We start from the raw sequence: 22,015 nt of genomic DNA on the forward strand, positions 1-22,015 counted from the left end.
AATTGTATGTTTTTTGGTGACGCCATGGCGAGCAATGATGACATGGCTAGCAACGATGACATGGCTAGCAACGATCACAGAATACAAATACAATGTTTTTAATGCACATGACCATGGGAATATCAGAGCCTTGCCCATTGTAACCTCGTAAACAACCCCGTAACGGCTATTAAAAGGGACAGGCGGCTATTTGAGAGACTGCTTTTAATTGAAGTTTTACGGTATGTGTGTGCCCAGGGATAAATTGTGTGTTTCTTTTATCCAGCCACACTGCGGGTGGTGTTGTTGTTGGTGATCATCATTTGTTGTTTATTTGTGTTGTCTTTACCATCCATCCCTTTCCCTCCCACACGCTCCTCTCTCCCTCCTCACTCACTATGAGTCAACACTCTCTCACTCTCCCACTCACACATTGAACAAGAGTGCATTATCATGGAATGGAAATGGCCATTGTAAATAACACCTTTAAAGTGTTGTATTATTGGGTTTGGTTAATGATTGCGGTTGCTCTTGAGATTTGGGTTCATACATAGCTTTCAGTGTGTGACACCCCCATCCATCGGACTAGCTGGTCAACTCAACAGACACACCCCAGAATCGTAGCTGTGTTGTGTGTTATGCTTGTTTCTGTATTTGTGTGTTTGCGTGAGTGGGTGTGTGTGTTTTCTGGTCTGATAACGAGCCACAGTTAGACGTATTTGCATACGCTAGTAAATGAGGGGAAACACAGTGTAATAAAGACGTGGAGGAGCCTCTAGTTCATTATGTGCAGCCAGTGAAATGAAAAGGGGAATAGAAATGGGAGCCAGGGAGGGGCACCATTTTGAGTTATGAGTTGTGAGGTACAATAGGCCTCCATTCCCTCTCGCACTGAGCAGGACCCACCAGGAAGAGGATAGGATAGAGGGATGCTGCACTGAGCAGGGCCCACCAGGAAGAGTCTGGACAGAGGGATGCTGCACTGAGCAGGGCCCACCAGGAAGAGGATAGGATAGAGGGATGCTGATGAGCAGGACCCACCAGGGAGTCTGGCTGCACTGAGCAGGGCCCACCAGGAAGATGATAGGATAGAGGGATGCTGCACTGAGCAGGGCCCACCAGGAAGAGGACAGGATAGAGGGATGCTGCACTGAGCAGGGCCCACCAGGAAGAGGATAGGATAGAGGGATGCTGCACTGAGCAGGGCCCACCAGGAAGAGGATAGGATAGAGGGATGCTGCACTGAGCAGGGCCCACCAGGAAGAGGATAGGATAGAGGGATGCTGCCTGGCCCACCAGAGGGATGCTGCACTGAGCAGGACCCACCAGGAAGAGGATAGGATAGAGGGATGCTGCACTGAGCAGGGCCCACCAGGAAGTGGACTGGATAGAGGGATGCTGCACTGAGCAGGACCCACCAGGAAGAGGATGGATGGAGGGATGCTGCACTGAGCAGGGCCCACCAGGAAGAGGATAGGATAGAGGGATGCTGCACTGAGCAGGACCCACCAGGAAGTGGATAGGATAGAGGGATGCTGCACTGAGCAGGGCCCACCAGGAAGAGGATAGGATAGAGGGATGCTGCACTGAGCAGGGCCCACCAGGAAGAGGCTGGATAGAGGGATGCTGCACTGAGCAGGGCCCACCAGGAAGAGGCTGGATATAGGGATGCTGCACTGAGCAGGGCCCACCAGGAAGAGGATAGGATAGAGGGATGCTGCACTGAGCAGGGCCCACCAGGAAGAGCCTGGACGGAGGGATGCTGCACTGAGCAGGACCCACCAGGAAGAGGATAGGATAGAGGGATGCTGCACTGAGCAGGGCCCACCAGGAAGAGGATAGGATAGAGGGATGCTGGCCCACAGGAAGAGGCTGGATATAGGGATGCTGCACTGCAGGACCCACCAGGAAGAGGATAGGATAGAGGGATGCTGCACTGAGCAGGACCCACCAGGAAGAGGCTGGATAGAGGGATGCTGCACTGAGCAGGGCCCACCAGGAAGAGGATAGGATAGAGGGATGCTGCACTGAGCAGGGCCCACCAGGAAGAGGATAGGATAGAGGGATGCTGCACTGAGCAGGGCCCACCAGGAAGAGGATAGGATAGAGGGATGCTGCACTGAGCAGGGCCCACCAGGAAGAGCCTGGACAGAGGGATGCTGCACTGAGCAGGGCCCACCAGGAAGAGGATAGGATAGAGGGATGCTGCACTGAGCAGGGCCCACCAGGAAGAGTCTGGATATAGGGATGCTGCACTGAGCAGGACCCACCAGAAAGAGGATAGGATAGAGGGATGCTGCACTGAGCAGGGCCCACCAGGAAGAGGATAGGATAGAGGGATGCTGCACTGAGCAGGGCCCACCAGGAAGAGGCTGGATATAGGGATGCTGCACTGAGCAGGGCCCACCAGGAAGAGGATAGGATAGAGGGATGCTGCACTGAGCAGGGCCCACCAGGAAGAGGATGTGATAGAGGGATGCTGCACTGAGCAGGGCCCACCAGGAAGTGGATAGGATATAGGGATGCTGCACTGACCAGGGCCCACCAGGCTGGAAGGGATGGATGAGCAGGGCCCACCAGGAAGAGGATGTGATAGAGGGATGCTGCACTGAGCAGGGCCCACCAGGAAGAGGCTGGATAGAGGGCTGCACAGATCTACATTGGGGGAAATAGCTTTAAATTATGAACTCAATTTAAAGCTGCATATGTCTGTAGATGAATTATTGACTGTTGAAATGGGTGTTCCACTGGAGAGGAGGTAGAGAGGGTCAGGGAGATGAGAGCAGGGACTAGCAGGTGTATCAGCCAGCCCATATACCAGATCCCCATCCGTACTACCAGCCAGGCAGAGAGATCTAGTGGTAGTGGTACGATCAGAGCAGACAGGGCTGGATGTTACAGCCTTCCACGCTCAATACCTGAGCCCAGTGAGATTCCTAGAGCGTCCTGGTAATGTTCTTCTCAAAGAGGTGCTATGCTCTCACCACCAGTCCACAGCTCCACACCAAGAGAGATCTGTGCTCAATGTCTGACTCATTTTCAAGAATAATTCAAAGACCGATAATTCCCATTACCGTATGATCAGCCAACTGACTGACAAACATAAATGACGTTGAAGCTAATATAGGAAACCTTACTGTTTGAGATAAATGACCTTATCTAAACCAGTGAACTAAGTAGATAACCTATTATCTGACATTGCCATTGAGCAGAATGATAAATAGTAGGCTATTGAATGTTGTGGTTTGAGATCATATCATTGCAGTGTAACTGTGGAGCGGTTCATCAATGGAAACCTGCAGGTTATACTGATTCACTGCTGATTCACACACTACCTCTGTATGGAGTCAGTATAATTTCACAGTCTCGACAGTAACCGACAGAACACAATAACACAAACAGGATCCAGTATAACCATGATGCATCTGCAGCCCTTACACTATCATAGGCAATGTTGGTATCTCTCCGGATCATCATGGACCTTTCACTTAGGGATAAGCGTTAATAGCTGTGGGAGCGTCATTCAGTATTCATTGTGGACTATACTACATCTCTACAGCTATCCCTCCCTACCAAACCCCTCCATTATGAGTGCAATGAGCAACTAGGTCTCTCCCTGGTTTTAATGCTCTTTGTGTTGCAGTTTAAAGTGCTCCACGATTGATTAAATGGGAGTGTGGTGTTAGGCTGCTGGAGGAAGAGAAGAAGCTGAAGAGGGGGTGAAGGGGAGTGTGAGATGACATGAGAAGAAGACGGCCCCAATGTGTCTGGACTCGTAATGGAGTGCACTTCCACAAGTCTCTTTCTTTCACTCTTGCTTCCCGTTCCCATTCTCTCCCTCTTTCTCTCTCCACCCGTCCTCTTTCACTCTTCTCCTCTCCCTCTTTGTCTTTCTCTGCTTCTCTCTCTCTGTTGCTCTTTCTGTTTCTCACTCTTGTTTTCTCTCTCTGCTTCTTTCTCTCTTTGCTTCTCTCTCTCTGTTTCTCTCTCTCTCTCTCTCTCTCTGTTTCTCTCTCCCCCTCCCCCTCTCTCCCTGATGTTAGACAGAGCCTTCTGGACACTTGATGCCAGGCAGCTGGACCAGGCAGTGACCTGCTCCTAGCCCTCCTAGTGAACATGCCTTTCACGTATTTCAGATGCTAGACAACCCCACTTGTTTACTTATTTAGATGCTGTTTGAATTATTGAAGATCAAACAGTCAAATAGCAGTCTCCCTGAAACGGTTTACAACGTCTGCCCAATCTGAAATGAATCAAGAAAAATATGCATCTGAAAATTATCCAACTCTATAGTGGTGTTGCCACCCATGGGCACCATTTGAAACTCATGGAAAGATCTTGGTAAACCCTACGAGCCATCCATCAGTACAGTGACAGTGAAATTGAAGTATTCAGACCCCTGACCTTTTCCACACTACAGTCTTATTCTAAAATGTATTAACTAAAAAAAAAATCATCAAGCTACACACAAATACCCCTTAATGACAAAGCAAAAACAGGTTTTTAGAAATGTTTGCAAATGTAGTAAAAATAAAAAACAGATACCTTATTTATATAAGTTTTCAGACCCTTTGCTATGAGACTCAAAATTGAGCTCAGGTGCATCCTGTTTCCATTGATCATCCTTGATTAGAGGATGTGGTAAATCCAAATCATGTCCAATCAATTGAAAAGGCACACACCTGTCTATATTAGGCCCCACAGTTGACAGTGCACGTCAGAGCAAAAACAAAGCCATGAGATTAAAGGAATTGTCCGTAGAGCTCCAAGGCAGGATTGTGTCGAGGCACAGATCTGGAGAAGGGTACCAAAAAATGTCTGCAGCATTGAAGCTCCAGAAGAACACAGTGGCCTCCATCATTCTTAAATGGAAGACGTTTGGAACCACCAAGACTCTTCCTAGAGCTAGCTTCCATGACAAACGGAGTAATCGGAGGAGAACGGCCTTGGTCAGGGATGTGACGCCGACAGAGATGGCCGCCTCGCTTCGCGTTCCTAGGAAACTATGCAGTTTTGTTTTTTTACGTGTTATTTCTTACATTAGTACCCCAGGTCATCTTAGGTTTCATTACATACAGTCGAGAAGAACTACTGAATGTAAGATCAGCGTCAACTCACCATCAGTACGACCAAGAATATGACTTTCGCGAAGCGGATCCTGTGTTCTGCCTTTCAACCAGGACAACGGAATGGATCCCAGCCGGTGACCCCAAAAAACGACTTCGTAAAAGAGGGAAACGAGGCGGTCTTCTGGTCAGACTCCGGAGACGGGCACATCGGGCACCACTCCCTAGCATTCTTCTCGCCAATGTCCAGTCTCTTGACAACAAGGTTGATGAAATCTGTAACGTTCTTTGCTTCACGGAAACATGGCTCACTGGAGAGACGCTATCGGACGCGGTGCAGCCAGCGGGTTTCTCCACGCATCGCGCCGACAGAAACAAACACCTTTCTGGTAAGAAGAGGAGCGGGGGCGTATGCCTTATGGCTAACGAGACGTGGTGTGATCACAGAAACATACAGTAACTCAAATCCTTCTGTTCACCTGATTTAGAATTCCTCACAATCAAATGTAGACCACATTATCTACCAAGAGAATTCTTTTTGATTATAATCACAGCCGTATATATTCCCCCCCCAAGCAGACACATCGATGGCTCTGAACGAACTTTATTTGACTCTCTGCAAACTGGAATCCATACATCCTGAGGCTGTATTCATTGTAGCTGGGGATTTTAACAAGGCTAATCTGAAAACAAGACTCCCTAAATTGTATCAGCATATCGATTGCGCCACCAGGGCTGTCAAAACCTTGGATCATTGTTATTCTGACTTCCGCAACGCATATAAGGCCCTGCCCCACCCTCCTTTCGGAAAAGCTGACCACGACTCCATTTTGCTGATCCCTGCCTACAGACAGAAACTAAAACAAGAAGCTCCCACGCTGAGGTCTGTCCAACGCTGGTCCGACCAAGCTGATTCCACACTCCAAGACTGCTTCCATCACGTGGACTGGGACATGTTTCGTATTGCATCAGACAACAACATTGACGAATACGCTGATTCGGTGTGCGAGTTCATTAGAACGTGCGTTGAAGATGTCGTTCCCATAGCAACAATTAAAACATTCCCTGACCAGAAACCGTGGATTGATGGCAGCATTCGGGTGAAACTGAAAGCGCGAACCACTGCTTTTAATCAGGGAAAGGTGACTGGTAACATGACCGAATACAAACAGTGCAGCTACTCCCTCTGCAAGGCTATCAAACAAGCTAAGCGTCAGTAGAGAGACAAAGTAGAATCTCAATTCAACGGCTCAGACACGAGGTATGTGGCAGGGTCTACAGTCAATCACGGACTACAAGAAGAAATCCAGCCCAGTCACGGACCAGGATGTCTTGCTCCCAGGCAGACTAAATAACTTTTTTGTCCGCTTTGAGGACAATACAGTGCCACTGACACAGCCTGCAACGAAAACATGCGGTCTCTCCTTCACTGCAGCCGAGGTGAGTAAAACATTTAAACGTGTTAACCCTCGCAAGGCTGCAGGCCCAGACAGCATCCCCAGCCGCGCCCTCAGAGCATGCGCAGACCAGCTGGCTGGTGTGTTTACGGACATATTCAATCAATCTCTATACCAGTCTGCTGTTCCCACATGCTTCAAGAGCGCTAAGAACCTTGGCGTGATCCTGGACAACACCCTGTCGTTCTCAACTAACATCAAGGCGGTGGCCCGTTCCTGTAGGTTCATGCTCTACAACATCCGCAAAGTACGCCCCTGCCTCACACAGGAAGCGGCGCAGGTCCTAATCCAGGCACTTGTCATCTCCCGTCTGGATTACTGCAACTCGCTGTTGGCTGGGCTCCCTGCCTGTGCCATTAAACCCCTACAACTCATCCAGAACGCCGCAGCCCGTCTGGTGTTCAACCTTCCCAAGTTCTCTCACGTCACCCCGCTCCTCCGCTCTCTCCACTGGCTTCCAGTTGAAGCTCGCATCCGCTACAAGACCATGGTGCTTGCCTACGGAGCTGTGAGGGGAACGGCACCGCAGTACCTCCAGGCTCTGATCAGGCCCTACACCCAAACAAGGGCACTGCGTTCATCCACCTCTGGCCTGCTCGCCTCCCTACCACTGAGGAAGTACAGTTCCCGCTCAGCCCAGTCAAAACTGTTTGCTGCTCTGGCCCCCAATGGTGGAACAAACTCCCTCACGACGCCAGGACAGCGGAGTCAATCACCACCTTCCGGAGACACCTGAAACCCCACCTCTTCAAGGAATACCTAGGATAGGATAAAGCAATCCTTCTCACCCCCCCCTTAAATGATTTAGATGCACTATTGTAAAGTGGCTGTTCCACTGATGTCAGAAGGTGAATTCACCAATTTGTAAGTCGCTCTGGATAAGAGCGTCTGCTAAATGACTTAAATGTAAATGTAAATGTAAGAGGGCCACCATTGTTCCTGTTCCCAAGAAAGCTAAGGTAACTGAGCTAAACGACTACCGCCCCGTAGCACTCACTTCCGTCATCATGAAGTGCTTTGAGAGACTAGTCAAGGACCATATCACCTCCACCCTACCTGACACCCTGGGAGACCCTGGGTCTCGACCCCGCCCTGTGCAACTGGTTACTGGACTCCCTGACGGGCCGCCCCCAGGTGGTGAGGGTAGGCAACAACATCTCCACCCCGCTGATCCTCAAGACTGAGGCCCCACAAGGGTGCGTTCTGAGCCCTCTCCTGTACTCCTTGTTCACCCACGACTGCGCGGCCACGCACGCCTCCAACTCAATCATCAAGTTTGCGGACGACACGAGTGGTAGGCTTAATTACCAACAACGACGAGACGGCCTACAGGGAGGAGGTGAGGGCCCTCAGGACAATAACCTCACACTCAACGTCAACAAAACTAAGGAGATGATTGTGGACTTCAGGAAACAGCAGAGGGAACATCCCCCTATCCACATAGATGGAACAGTAGTGGAGAGGGTAGTAAGTTTTAAGTTCCTCGGCATACACATCACAGACAAACTGAATTGGTCCACTCACACAGACGGCATCGTGAAGAAGGCGCGGCATCGTGAAGAAGGCGCAGCAGCGCCTCTTCAACCTCAGGAGGCGGAAGAAATTCTGCTTGTCACCAAAAGCACTCACAAACTTCTACAGATGCACAATCGAGAGCATCCTGGTGGGCTGTATCACCGCCTGGTATGGCAACTGCTCTGCCCACAACCGTAAGGCTCTCCAGAGGGTAGTGAGGTCTGCACAACGCATCACCGGGGGCAAACTACCTGCCCTCCAGGACACCTACACCACCCGATGTCACAGGAAGGCCATAAAGATCATCAAGGACAACACCCACCCGAGCCACTGCCTGTTCACCCCGCTATCATCCAGAAGGCGAGGTCAGTACAGGTGCATCAAAGCTGGGACCGAGAGACTGAAAAACAGCTTCTATCTCAAGGCCATCAGACTGTTAAACAGCAACCACTAACATTGAGTGGTTGCTGCCAACACACTGACTCAACTCCAGCCACTTTAATAATGGGAATTGATGGGAAATGATGTAAAATATATCACTAGCCACTTTAAACAATGCTACCTAATATAATGTTTACATACCCTACATTATTCATCTCATATGTATACGTATATACTGTACTCTATATCATCTACTGCATCCTTATGTAATACATGTATCACTAGCCACTTTAACTATGCCACTTTGTTTACATACTCATCTCATATGTATATACTGTACTCAATACCATCTACTGTATCTTGCCTATGCTGCTCTGCACCATCACTCATTCATATCCTTATGTACATATTCTTTATCCCCTTACACTGTGTATAAGAAATTAGTTTTGGAATTGTTAGTTAGATTACCTGTTGGTTATTACTGCATTGTCGGAACTAGAAGCACAAGCATTTCGCTACACTCGCATTAACATCTGCTAACCATGTGTATGTGACAAATAAAATTTGATTTGATTTGACCAAGATCCCAATGGTCATTCTGACAGAGCTCCAGAGTTCCTCTGTGAAGATGGGTTGTCCTTCTGGAAAGTTCTCCATCTCTGCAGCACTCCACCAATCAGGTCTTTATGGTAGAGTGGCCAGACAGAAGCCACTCCTCAGTAACAGGTACATGACAGCCCGTTTGGTGTTTGCCAAAAGGCATCTAAAGGACTCTCAGACCATGAGAAACAAGATTCTCTGGTCTGATGAAAACAAGATTGAACTCTTTGGCTTGAATGCCAGGTGTCATGTCTGGAGGAAACCTGGTACCATCCCTACGGAGAAGCGTGGTGGCAGCATCATGCTGTGTGAATGTTTTTCAGCGGTTGGGACTGGGAGACTAGTCAGGATCGAGGGGAAAGAGGAACGGAGCAAAGTACAGAGATCCTTGATGAAAACCTGCTCCAGAGAGCTCGGGACCTGGGGCGAAGGTTCAACGACCCTAAGCACACAGCCAAGACAATGCAGGACTGACTTTGGGACAAGTCTCAAAATGTCCTTGAGTGGCCCAGCCAGAACCCGATCAAATATTTCAGGAGAGACCTGAAAATATCTGTGCATCGATGTTTTCCATCTAACCTGACATAGCTTGAGAGGATCTGCAGAGAATAATGGGAGAAACTCCCCAAATACAGGTGTGCCAAGCTAGTAGCTTCATACCCAAGAGACTCAAGGCTGTAATCATTGTCAAAGGTGCTTCAACAAAGTACTGAGTAAAGGGTGTGAATAATTATGTAAATGTGATTTTTCATTTATTTATTTTTTAAGCATGTTTTTGCTTTGTTGTTATGAGTTCTTGTGTGTAGATTGATGAGGAGAAAAAAAAACTATTTTAGAATAAGGGGCCTGAATACTTTGCGAATGCACTGAACATATCTAGTCGTCGTTCAGTGGGCCATCAATACTGTCGGCCTTGGTTTAATGTTTCACTGCATGCCAAAGTTCAACAATATTTATGTAAGTATGTCTCTGTTCTGCCTTCTCTTTGACTAGACATCAGTATAAGTGCATTGTACAAGCTGTACTTAAAACTGCTAGAAGAGCAGAGCAGACTTAACATCACATCCATAGTGGCGCAGCGGTATTGCATCTAATTGGTAGAGGCGTCACTACAGACCCTGGTTCGATTCCAGCCATGATTGGGAGTCCTATAGGGTGGCGCACAATTGTCCCAGCATCATCCGGGTTAGGGTTTGGCCAGGGTAGGCCATCATTGTAAATAAGAATTTGTTCTTAACTGACTTGCCTAGTTAAATAAAAGTTAAATACATTTTAAAAATACCCATTACTCTTCAACCACTGGTGAAAAGCTCAGGAACTGTACAGTGTCATCTCTTTCTATTATTCAACTGATTTGAATATTATCTTTGGCCTTTATTTGGGCTCACATCCCGTAAATAGAACAACAGCATTGGATTCCTTATGGGCAGGCATGCTCCTGTTTGCCATGCATACGTTTTTATTCCTCTGCCGTGTGTAGCTCGTGTATGTGTGTGAACAGTGCCTGCCGGTTGATGTGGGTTAATGTAGAACACTTTTCTCTTCTCAATTTAGCCCCTGACAGCGGTGCTCCATGCAAGGCCCAGCTGAGAGCAGACTGGCAAGCAGAGTGGGTAGCTCGTGTGAAGGCTTAATAGAGCCAGATTGAATGCCGGTAATGGATTGGAGAGGGAATGGAGAGTGGGATGGGTTGGAGAGGAGAGGAAGAGAAAGGACAGAAAAGCATGGAAGATGTGAAATGTGTTAGGGGGTGGTAGATGTCATCTCAAAGAGCCCAGTCTTCTGGTCAGCTGGTGCAGAGCTGCTGCTTTCTAACGGTCTGCTGCAGAGAGCTGAGCCCATGTGCTGTCTTCCGGAGTTCAACACACACACACACAGTCGCACACACACAACCACATGCATGATCACAAACCACACACATACAGTTGAAGTCAGAAGTTTACATACACTTCGGTTGGAGTCATTAAAACTTGTTTTTACAACCACTCCACACATTTCTTGTTAACAAACTATAGTTTTGGCAAGTCGGTTAGGACATGTGCATGACACAAGGAATTTTTCCAACAATTGTTTACAGACAGATTAACTAACTTTAAAATTCACTATCACAATTCTAATGGGTCAGAAGTTTACATACACTAAGTTGACTGTGCCTTTAAACAGCTTGGAAAATTCCAGAAAAGGATGTCATGGCTTTAGAAGCTTCTGATAGGCTAATTGACATCATTTGAGTCAATTGGAGGTGTACCTGTGGATGTATTTCATGGCCTACCTTCAAACTCAGTGTCTCTTTGCTTGACATCATGGGAAAATCAAAATAAATCAGCCAGGATCTGAGAAACAAGATTGTAGACCTCCACAAGTCTGGTTCATCCTTGGGAGCAATTTCCAAACGCCTGAATGTACCACGTTTATCTGTACAAACAATAGTATGCAAGTATAAACACCATGGGACCATGCAGCTGTCATACCACTCAGGAAGAAGACATGTTCTCTCTCCTAGAGATGAACGTACTTTGGTGTGAAAGTGTAAATCAATCCCAGAACAACAGCAAAGTAGCTGCAGTTAATTTAGTTTGACCTGTTTTTTTATTGACATTTCTTTGTATATATCCATCAAAATTATGCTGATTCATGATTTCGACTGGCTGAAAAAAGATATCTGTCTCGTCCTGACACGTTAATTCTCAATTTGTCACGTGTACTCCCTCTCCGGCCTCTAGGTTATCAGGCTGCTGATTACCCCTCACACCTGTCACCATCGTCAAGCGTACCTGCGCCTCATGACACTCACCTGGACTCCATCACCTCCCTGATTACCTCCCCTATATCTGTCACTCCCCTTGGTTCTTTCCTCAGGTGTTATTGACTCTGTTTCATGTTTATTGTGTTGTTTGTGTTTCATGTTTATTGTGTTGTTTGTGTTGTTTGTGTTTCATGTTTATTGTGTTGTTTATTTATTAAAACAGTGGAGATCGAATTTCAATATTGAGAAATTGTTGCAAATATCGGGACAGACATTTGTGCAAACTCCCGTTGTTGCAAACCAAATGTTAGGCGAGAAGCAAGAAGAAATAATGTCTGCTTTTTTTACAGTGGAAATCAAGTTAATGGATTGGCTGGCTGGGCTGATGGGACAGTGGATGTGCAGGGATTTCTCAGATGGAACAGAAAACAAGATGCCCATTTTTGCGTCATAGGCTTAACCATGCTAAACAGGTTTTTTAGTATGGCTTCGAATGCATCTCAATCAATCACTGCTTGTTTTGACCAACCTGTTGTAGAATGAATTCTATTTGTGTTGGCAACCATGTTATTCTACCCACAATATGACTTTAAGTCTTTAGCGTAAGTTGTTTTCTGTCAGCATTCCAAATAATGTCATTTTGAGTAATGTTCTATATGCAAAATTAAATGGAAGCATTAGAGAAGCAGCAGGTAGAATCTCTAAGGCATCACCAGGTCAGCTCTACTGCACCCTACTTCTCAATGGGCAAATGAGTTAAGAAGCCATCATCGGCAATTAATACAAATCCCTCCAAAATGAAATGCACTGGCTAAGTCTAAATAGCTTAATATCATCCCCAAACCCTGCGCTCATACAGATTGAATTGAATTTGACATCCCAAATAGTCTGGCCTTTGTGTAATTGAAATAGTTTGCAGATTAATATAAGCATAAGAACACAATTCTGAGCTAAAAATAATTTTGATTTGATTGACATATGGATGGGAATGCCCACGATGAAAGGACAGGTGTCAGATACAGGAAGGCTTTCAATTAGACACTTATGATCAGACAGTAGTAGTAGTAGTGGTGGTGGTGGTGGTGGTGGTGGTGGTGGTGGTGGTAGTAGTAGTTGTAGTATTGGTGGTGGCAGTAGTGTTGTCACAATACCAGATTTTTGACTTCAATACCAGGTTTAATATCACGGTATCATGACACTCAATATCGAAATGATACTCGAAACCGGAACGATACCATGGCAACAAAAAAAAAGAGAGCGTATTACACAGAATAACCACTGGGCTTTATTTATTTTTACATTGAACAATATGTAGAACAACTAAAATAACAAATATATTATATTCTATATAAAATTCTAGATATATACTATATAAAATGTCATGCAAAAAAATAAAACACAATTTTAAATATCATAAGAATATCTTAAGTTTCCTCATGCAGAACCATATCTGAGACTCAGAGAATACTAAATAATTTTACAACTATATCTAAACTGTTTTGAAATGCAATTTCATAAATATCAGGGTTCATTTGTAATGCAAGATGGCACCGGAACGGATGGCAGCTGTTTTATTGGCTCTTAACCAACTGTGCTATTTTATGTTTTTTTGCATTGTTTATAACTTGTTTTGTACATAATGTTGCTGCTGCCGGAAAAATAATTATTCTTTAATGAGTCAGACGGCAAGGATATACTCCAAACATCCAAACAGGCCCTCATCCCCGTCATTCGCTGGAGAAAGAAGCTGAGATTTTGCGGAAAGAGATCGGGGTAACTTGTGAGGATCAGGCGACGAGTGGCTAATCTGCCTTTGCCATCAGTACTGTTAGCTAACGTTCAATGGAAAATAAATGGGACAAACTGAAAGCACGTATATTCTACCAACGGGACATTAAAAACTGTAATATCTTATGTTTCACCGAGTCGTTTCACCAACGACATTAATAACATACAGCTGGAGGGTTATACACTCTTATCGGCAGGATAGAACAGCAGCCTCTGGTAAGACACGGGGCGGGGGCCTATGCATATTTGTTAACAACAGCTGGTGCACGATATCTAAGGAAGTCTCAAGGTTTTGCTCGCCTGAGGTAGAGCAGCTCATGATAAGCTGTAGACCACACTATCTATCTAGTGAGTTTTCATCTGTATTTTTCGTAGCTATCTACATACCACCACAGACCAATGCTGGCACTAAAACCGCACTCAATGAGACGTATACCGCCATAAGCAAACAGGAAAATGCTCATCCAGAGGCGGCACTCCTAGTGGCCGAGGACTTTAATGCAGGGAAACTTAAATCAGTTTTACCTAATTTCTATCAGCATGTTAAATGTGCAACAAGAGGGAAAAAACTCTAGAACACACAGGTAGGCATACAAAGCTCTCTCTCACCCTCAATTTGGCCAATCTGACCATAATTCTATCCTCCGGATTCCTGCTTACAAGCAAAAATGAAAGCAGGAAGCACCAGTGATTCGGTCTATAAAAATGTCAGATGAAGCAGATGCTAAACTACAGGACTGTTTTGTTAGCACAGACTGGAATATGTTCCGGGATTCTTCCGATGGCATTGAGGGGTACACCACATCAGTCACTGGCTTTATCAATAAGTGCATCAATGACATTGTGCCCACAGTAACTGTACGTACATACCCCAACCAGAAGCCATGGATTACAGGCAACATTCATACTGAGTTAAAGGTTAAAGCTGCCGCTTTCAAGGAGCGGAACTCTAACCCGGAAGCCTATCAGAAATCCCACTGTGCCCTCCGACGAACCATCAAACAGGCAAAGCGTCAATATAGGACTAAGATCAAATCGTACTACATCGGCTACGACGCTCGTCGGATGTGGCAGGGCTTGCAAACTATTACAGACTACAAAGGGAAGCACAGCCGAGAGCTGCTCAGTGACACGTGCCTACCAGACAAGCAAAATAACTTCTATGCTCGCTTCGAGGAAAGTAACACTTAAATATGGATGAGAGCCTCAGCTGTTCCGGATGACTGTGTGATCACACACTCAGCAGCCAATGTGAGTAAGACCTTTTAAACAGGTCAACATTCACGAGCAGAAGGACCAGACGGATTACAAGGATATGTCCTCCGAGCATTGCGCTAACCAACTGGCAAATGTCTTCACTGATATTTTCAACCTCTCCCTGTCTGAGTCTGTAATACCACCATGTTTCAAGCAGACCACCATAGTCATGGTGCCCAAGAACACTAAGGTAACCTGCCTAAATTACTACCGACCCGTAGCACTCACGTCTGTAGCCATGAAATGCTTTGAAAGGCGGGTCATGGCTCACATCAACACCATTATGCCAGAAACCCTAGACCAACTCCAATTTGCATAACGCTCCAACAGATCCACAGATGTACTCCACACTGCCCTTCCACACCTGGACAAAAGGAACACCTATGTGAGAATGCTATTCATTGACTACAGCTCAGCGTTCAACATCATAGTGCCCTCAAAGCTCATCACTAAGCTAAGGACCCTGGGACTAAGCACCTGTGTCAGCTGCATGCCCAAGCACAAGTTGCCTGACTAGCTACTGCCTCATGAGAAGATTCAGACAAATTACTAGACAGACTCGATCCTCTCTATCCATATATGACGTTAGACACATTTGACAGAAGTACCGAAAGTAACAAAAATTCTTGTACCGAATCGTTTTTCATTTTCTAGTATCAAAAAAGTACCGAAGTTTCAGTGCACTAAATCAAATTTTATTTGTCACATACACATGGTTAGCAGATGTTAATGCGAGTGTAGCGAAATGCTTGTGCTTCTAGTTCCGACAATGCGGTAATAACCAACGAGTAATCTAACCTAACAATTTCACAACTACCTTATACACACAATGTAACTAACGGTTCTCCTCCTCTTCTGACGAGGAGAATGAAATATCAGACCAATGCACAGCGTCGTATGTGTCCATAATATATTTATTAACCTGAACACTGAAAACAAGACCAAGAGAAATAAATGAAAACCGATACAGTTCTTTATGGTAAAACACAGAAAACAACTACCCACAAAACCCATGTGGGCAAGAGCTACCTAAGTACGGTTCTAAATCAGAGACAACGATAGACAGCTGTCCCTGATTGAAAACCATACCCGGCCAAAAACAAAGAAATACAAAAACATAGAAAAAGGAACGTAGAATTCCCACCCTAGTCACACCCTGGCCTAAACAAAATAGAGAATAAAAGCCTATGGCCAAGGCGTGACACACAAGTGTAAAGGGATGAAGAATATGTATAAAGATATATGAATGAATGATGGTACAGAACGGCAAAGGCAAAATGCAGTAGATGGTATCGAGTACAGTATATACATATGAGACGAGTAATGTAGGGTATGTAAACATTATATTAAATGGCATTGTTTAAAGTGTCTAGTGATACATTTTTTACATCAATTATTCCAATATTAAAGTGGCTGGAGTTGAGTCAGTATGTTGGCAGCAGCCACTCAATGTTAGTGCTGGCTCTTTAATAGTCTGATGGCCTTGAGATAGAAGCTGTTTTTCAGTCACTCGGTCTCAGCTTTGATGCACCTGTACTGACCTCGCCTTCTGGATGATAGCGGGGTGAACAGGCAGTGGCTCAGGTGGTTGTTGTCCTTGATGATCTTTATGGCCTTCCTGTGACATCGGGTGGTGTAGGTGTCCTGGAGGGCAGGTAGATTGCCCCCGGTGATGCGTTGTGCAGACCTCACTACCCTCTGGAAATCCTTACGGTTGTGGGCGGAGCAGTTGCCGTACCAAGTGGTGATACAGCCCGACAGGATGCTCTCGATTGTGCATATGAAAAGTTTGAGTGCTTTTGGTGACCAGCCAAATTTCTTTAGCCTCCTGAGGTTGAAGAGGTGCTGCTGTGCCTTCTTCACAATGCTGTCTGTGTGGGTGGACCAATTCAGTTTGTCCGTGATGTGTACGCCGAGGAACTTCAAACTTACTACCCTCTCCACTACTGTCCCGTCATTGTGGATAGGGGGGTGCTCCCTCTGCTGTTTCCTGAAGTCCACGATCATCTCCTTTGTTTTGTTGACGTTGAGTGTGAGGTTATTTTCCTGACACCACACTCCGAGGGCCCTCACCTCCTCCCTGTCGGCCGTCTCGTCATTGTTGGTAATCAAGCCTACCACTGTAGTGTAGTGTAGTCTGCAAACTTAATGATTGAGTTAGATGCAGTCGTGGGTGAACAGGGAGTACAGGAGAGGGCTCAGAACGCACCCTTGTGCAGTCCCAGTATTGAGGATCAGCGGGGTGGAGTTGTTACCTACCCTCACCACCCGGGGGCGGCCTGTCAGGAAGTCCAGTACCCAGTTGCACAGGGCGGGGAAGAGACCCAGGGTCTCGAGCTTGATGACGAGTTTGGAGGGTACTATGGTGTTAAATGCTGAGCTGTAGTCGATGAACAGCATTCTCACATAGGTATTCCTCTTGTCCAGATGGGTTTGGGCAGTGTGGTTGCGATTGCGTCATCTGCGGACCTATTGGGGCGGTAAGCAAATTGGAGTGGGTCTAGGGTGTCAGGTAGAGTGGAGGTGATATGGTCCTTGACTAATCTCTCAAAGCACTTCATGATGACGGAAGTGAGTGCTACGGGGTCTTAGTCGTTTAGCTCAGTTACCTTAGCTTTCTTGGGAACAGGAACAATGGTGGCCCTCTTGAATGTGGGAACAGCAGACTGGGATAAGGATTGATTGAATATGTCCGTAAACACACCAGCCAGCTGGTCTGCGCATGCTCTGTGGACGCGCCTGGGGATGCCGTCTCGGCCTGCAGCCTTGCGAGGGTTAACACGTTTAAATGTTTTACTCACGTCGGCTGCAGTGAAGGAGAGTCCGCAGGTTTTGGTAGCTGGCCATGTCAGTGGCACTGTATTGTCCTCAAAGCGAGCAAAGAAGTTGTTTAGTCTGTCTGGGAGCAAGTCATCCTGGTCCGCGACGGGGCTGGTTTTCTTTTTGTAGTCTGTGATTGACTGTAAATCCTGCCACATACCTCTTGTGCCTGAGCCGTTGAATTGCAACTCTACTTTGTCTCTATACTGACGCTTAGCTTGTTTGTTTGCCTTGCGGAGGGAATAGCTACACTGTTTGTATTCTGTCATGTTTCCGGTCACCTTGCCCTGGTTAAAAGCAGTGGTTCGCGCGAATGATGCCATCAATCCACGGTTTCTTGTTTGGGAATGTTTTATTAGTTGCTGGGGGTACGACATCACAGATGCACTTGCTAATAAACTCGCTCACCGAATCAGCGTATTCATCAATGTTATTTATAGCTGATTTAGAAGAGTACTGTGTGACAAACTGAGAAAATAAGATAATCTAATTCAATAGCTCTTCATTACAGTTATCACTATCAAACTAATGCATTCAGGGGCTAGATATATATTTAGGTCCATGAAACAAGGTGCTCCTCTTCAGCTGATAAGCAGCACTCGTGTGTGTGTGTGTGTGTGTGTGTGTGTGTGTGTGTGTGTGTGTGTGTGTGTGTGTGTGTGTGTCCCAGTTTAAGTGTAGTGTGTGTCCCAGTTTAAGTGTAGTGTGTGTCCCAGTTTAAGTGTAGTGTGTGTCCAGTGTCCTCTCTATCACATTACTGGGTGCTGGCTGTTGGTTAGTCTTGGGTGTGATGATCTTCTACCACATTACTGGGTGCTGACAGTTGGTTAGTCTTGGGTGTGATGATCCTCTACCACTTTACTGGGTGCTGACTGTTGGTTAGTCTTGGGTGTGATGATCCTCTACCACATTACTGGGTGCTGACTGTTGGTTAGTCTTGGGTGTGATGATCCTCTGACATTACTGGGTGCTGACTGTTGGTTAGTCTTGGGTGTGATGATCCTCTACCACATTACTGGGTGCTGACTGTTGGTTAGTCTTCGGTGTGATGTATGATCCTCTCTCCACACGGAGGGAGTTCCAGCTTGTCTTTCCTGGGTTGTCGGAAACTCTGTGGACATCTGGTTTTCCGTCCTGTCTGCTCTCTTCCCTTCCCGCTCTCTCAGGGTGGATTTTCATTAATTTTTCCATAATCGGAGCTGTGCTGCTAGGAAACAGGTGGTTGCCACAAAGACATAGTTCATTGGAGACTTAAAGAAGAATAGGAACACTGCATCTAAGTGATCTCAGCGTTCCATTGGTTGGGATGGCTCTGAATAGGGCCCAGGCTTTCTTTCTTTTACATTTTCCCACCCTCCCTATATAACACATTATCTCTGTCTTTGGTGTGATGATACTATGACTTCCTATCGATGTTATTATGAGTGGTTTAAGGGGTGGAATTACATTTCTATGAGTTGTCAATACTACGATACATTAGATACAGAGAATATGGTACCAGATCCCTTTTCCATCATTGCACTCACCTCTCACCCACTACTGCACTAATGGACCACTACTACTACTACAACCTGAGTATGAAATTAAAAGGTATAGGTCAGGATGATGACAAAGCAGTGACATTAAGACAGGAGAAGATATGGATCCTGTTGCACTCTCTCTAATTACTCCTCCTCCCTGTGTGGTGTCCCAGGGGTCTTGCCAGACGGGTGCCACTGTGTGCAACCTCCACCTGTGGGCATGTCATTTCCACCTGGCTGGGCACACAGGCCAGCGTAATTACTGGCCTGCCACAGCACAGAGACAACGCCCTGACGCCCATGTTGTTTGTTATTCGCAGGCTGCCACTTAATTTGATTTCCTCCTCTCACTGGCTCCCCTGAGTGCCCTGCGAACTGCTCTGGGACGCCTGAGAGGGGTGGGGGTAAGGGTTGGGGATAGTCCCATATGGGGGTGCACTCCTAAACAATAATGTGTTGACAGAAAGGATGGAGTGTTTTTACTGCATGCTGTAAATTCTGTGGACCTGCGCCCAGACAGAGGCTGAGGAGTGAGATAGCTGAGATTCTCTGGTAACATTCATAGTGCATCCAGCAACCCTACTGAAGCCATGTAGCTACCTACCTGCTGGTAGGTATGGTGTTAACCACAGAGCCTACTGTCTACAAAATGGTGAGAAAGACTGACACCTAGACAAATGAGGAATCTCACTGAGGTGTGTTTCAGAGGGGTGGAGGTGGCAGCTTTCTGCTGCTTCTGAAAAATAAATGTTTGTTAAGTCTGTTGAGGCAGAGAGGAGCAGAGAGGAGAGGAGCAGAGAGGAGAGGAGCAGAGAGGAGAGGAGCAGAGAGGAGAGGAGCGGAGAGGAGCGGAGAGGAGATGAGAGGAGCGGAGAGGAGAGGAGCAGAGAGGAGAGGAGCAGAGAGGAGAGAGGAGAGGAGCAGAGAGGAGAGGAGCGGAGAGGAGCAGAGAGGAGCAGAGAGGAGAGGAGCAGAGAGGAGAGGAGAGGAGCAGAGAGGAGAGGAGCAGAGAGGAGAGGAGAGGAGCAGAGAGGAGCAGAGAGGAGAGGAGCAGAGAGGAGAGGAGCAGAGAGGAGCAGAGAGGAGAGGAGCAGAGAGGAGAGGAGCAGAGAGGAGAGGAGCGGAGAGGAGAGGAGAGGAGAGGAGCAGAGAGGAGAGGAGAGGAGCAGAGAGGAGAGGAGCAGAGAGGAGAGGAGCAGAGAGGAGCAGAGAGGAGAGGAGCAGAGAGGAGAGGAGCAGAGAGGAGAGGAGCGGAGAGGAGAGGAGAGGAGCAGAGCGGAGCGGAGAGGAGCGGAGCAGAGAGGAAAGGAGCGGAGCAGAGAGGAGAGGAGCGGAGCAGAGAGGAGAGGAGCAGAGAGGAGAGGAGAGGAGAGGAGGAGAGGAGCGGAGCAGAGAGGAGAGGAGGAGAGGAGCGGAGCAGAGAGGAGAGGAGCGGAGAGGAGAGGAGCAGAGAGGAGAAGAGAGGAGCAGAGAGGAGAGGAGGAGAGAGGAGAGGAGCAGAGAGGAGAGGAGCGGAGAGGAGAGGAGCAGAGAGGAGAGGAGCAGAGAGGAGAGGCGCAGAGAGGAGAGGAGCAGAGAGGAGAAGAGAGGAGCAGAGAGGAGAAGAGAGGAGCAGAGAGGAGAGGAGAGGAGCAGGCCAAGGGTAATGCTGCTGCTATTGGAGCCGACAGTGGAGAGTAGATTGCTCTTTAATAAATGCCAGGCCTCAGCTGACACAGCAGCAACCCGCAGGCCTACAGACAGACAGCACCACATCCACTGCCAAATCCATCATCAGTCTGTACACTACACTCACACAAACTCACACCTTGCTGTAGCTAATAGCTATGAGAGGGGAGAGAGACTAGATAGCTACGAGATAGATGCTAAAAAGATAGCTACGAGATAGATAGATAGTTAGCTACTATATTGAGAGAGAGATAGCTACGTACTAGATACAGTTGAAGTTGGAAGTTTACATACACTTAGGTTGGAGTCTTGTCTTGTTAACAAACTATAGTTTTAGCAAGTTGGTTAGGACATCTACTTTGTGCATGACACAAGGCATTTTTCCAACAATTGTTTACAGACAGATTGTCACTTATAATTCACTGTATCACAATTCCAGTTGGTCAGAAGCTTACAACCAAGTTGACTGTGCCTTTATAAAGCTTGAAAAATTCCAGAAAATGTCATGGCTTTAGAAGCTTCTGATAGGCTAATTGACTTCATTTGAGTCAATAGGAGGTGTACCTGTGGATGTATTCCAAGACCTACCTTCAAACGCAGTGCCTCTTTACTTGACATCATGGGAAAAGCATAAGAAATCAGCCAAATAATTCTACAGAAAAATAATTGTAGACCTCCAAGTCTGGTTCATCCTTGGGAGCAATTTCCAAACGATTGAAGGTACCACTTTCATCTGTACAAACAATAGTACGCAAGTATAAACACAATGGGACCACGCAGCCGTCATACCACTCAGGAAGGATACGCGGTCTGTCTCCTAGAGATTAACGTACTTTGGTGCGAAAAGTGTAAATCAATCCCAGAAGAACAGCAAAGGACCTTGTGAAGATGCTGGAGGAAACAGGTACAAAAGTATCTATATCCACAGTAAAACAAGTCCTATATCGACATAACTTGAAAGGCCACTCAGCAAGGAAGAAGGAAGAAGCCAAAGCTTTGCTGCAGGAGGGACTCTTTTAACCAAAAGATCACAGATAAGATCATTATTTTTACATTAATTTTAGGCCCTGATGACATAGCAGCGGGAGGCAGGAGGTTAATGGTGTGGCTCGGGGCAGGCAGGAGGTTAATGGTGTGGCTCGAGGCAGGCAGGAGGTTAATGGTGTGGCTCGGGGCGGGCAGGAGGTTAATGGTGTGGCTCGAGGCAGGCAGGAGGTT

General features: G+C 46.7%; 1 protein-coding gene across 2 annotated transcripts in view; it reads left to right on the forward strand.

Annotated features, from left to right (window-relative positions):
• Window positions 1–22,015, forward strand: part of LOC135509397 (guanine nucleotide-binding protein G(o) subunit alpha) — a 147,606-nt gene that overhangs the window by 75,482 nt on the left and 50,109 nt on the right. The window lies entirely within an intron of this gene.

This window comes from Oncorhynchus masou, chromosome 22, assembly GCF_036934945.1.
Source record: "Oncorhynchus masou masou isolate Uvic2021 chromosome 22, UVic_Omas_1.1, whole genome shotgun sequence".
In the NCBI taxonomy this organism is placed as follows: Eukaryota; Metazoa; Chordata; class Actinopteri; order Salmoniformes; family Salmonidae; genus Oncorhynchus; species Oncorhynchus masou.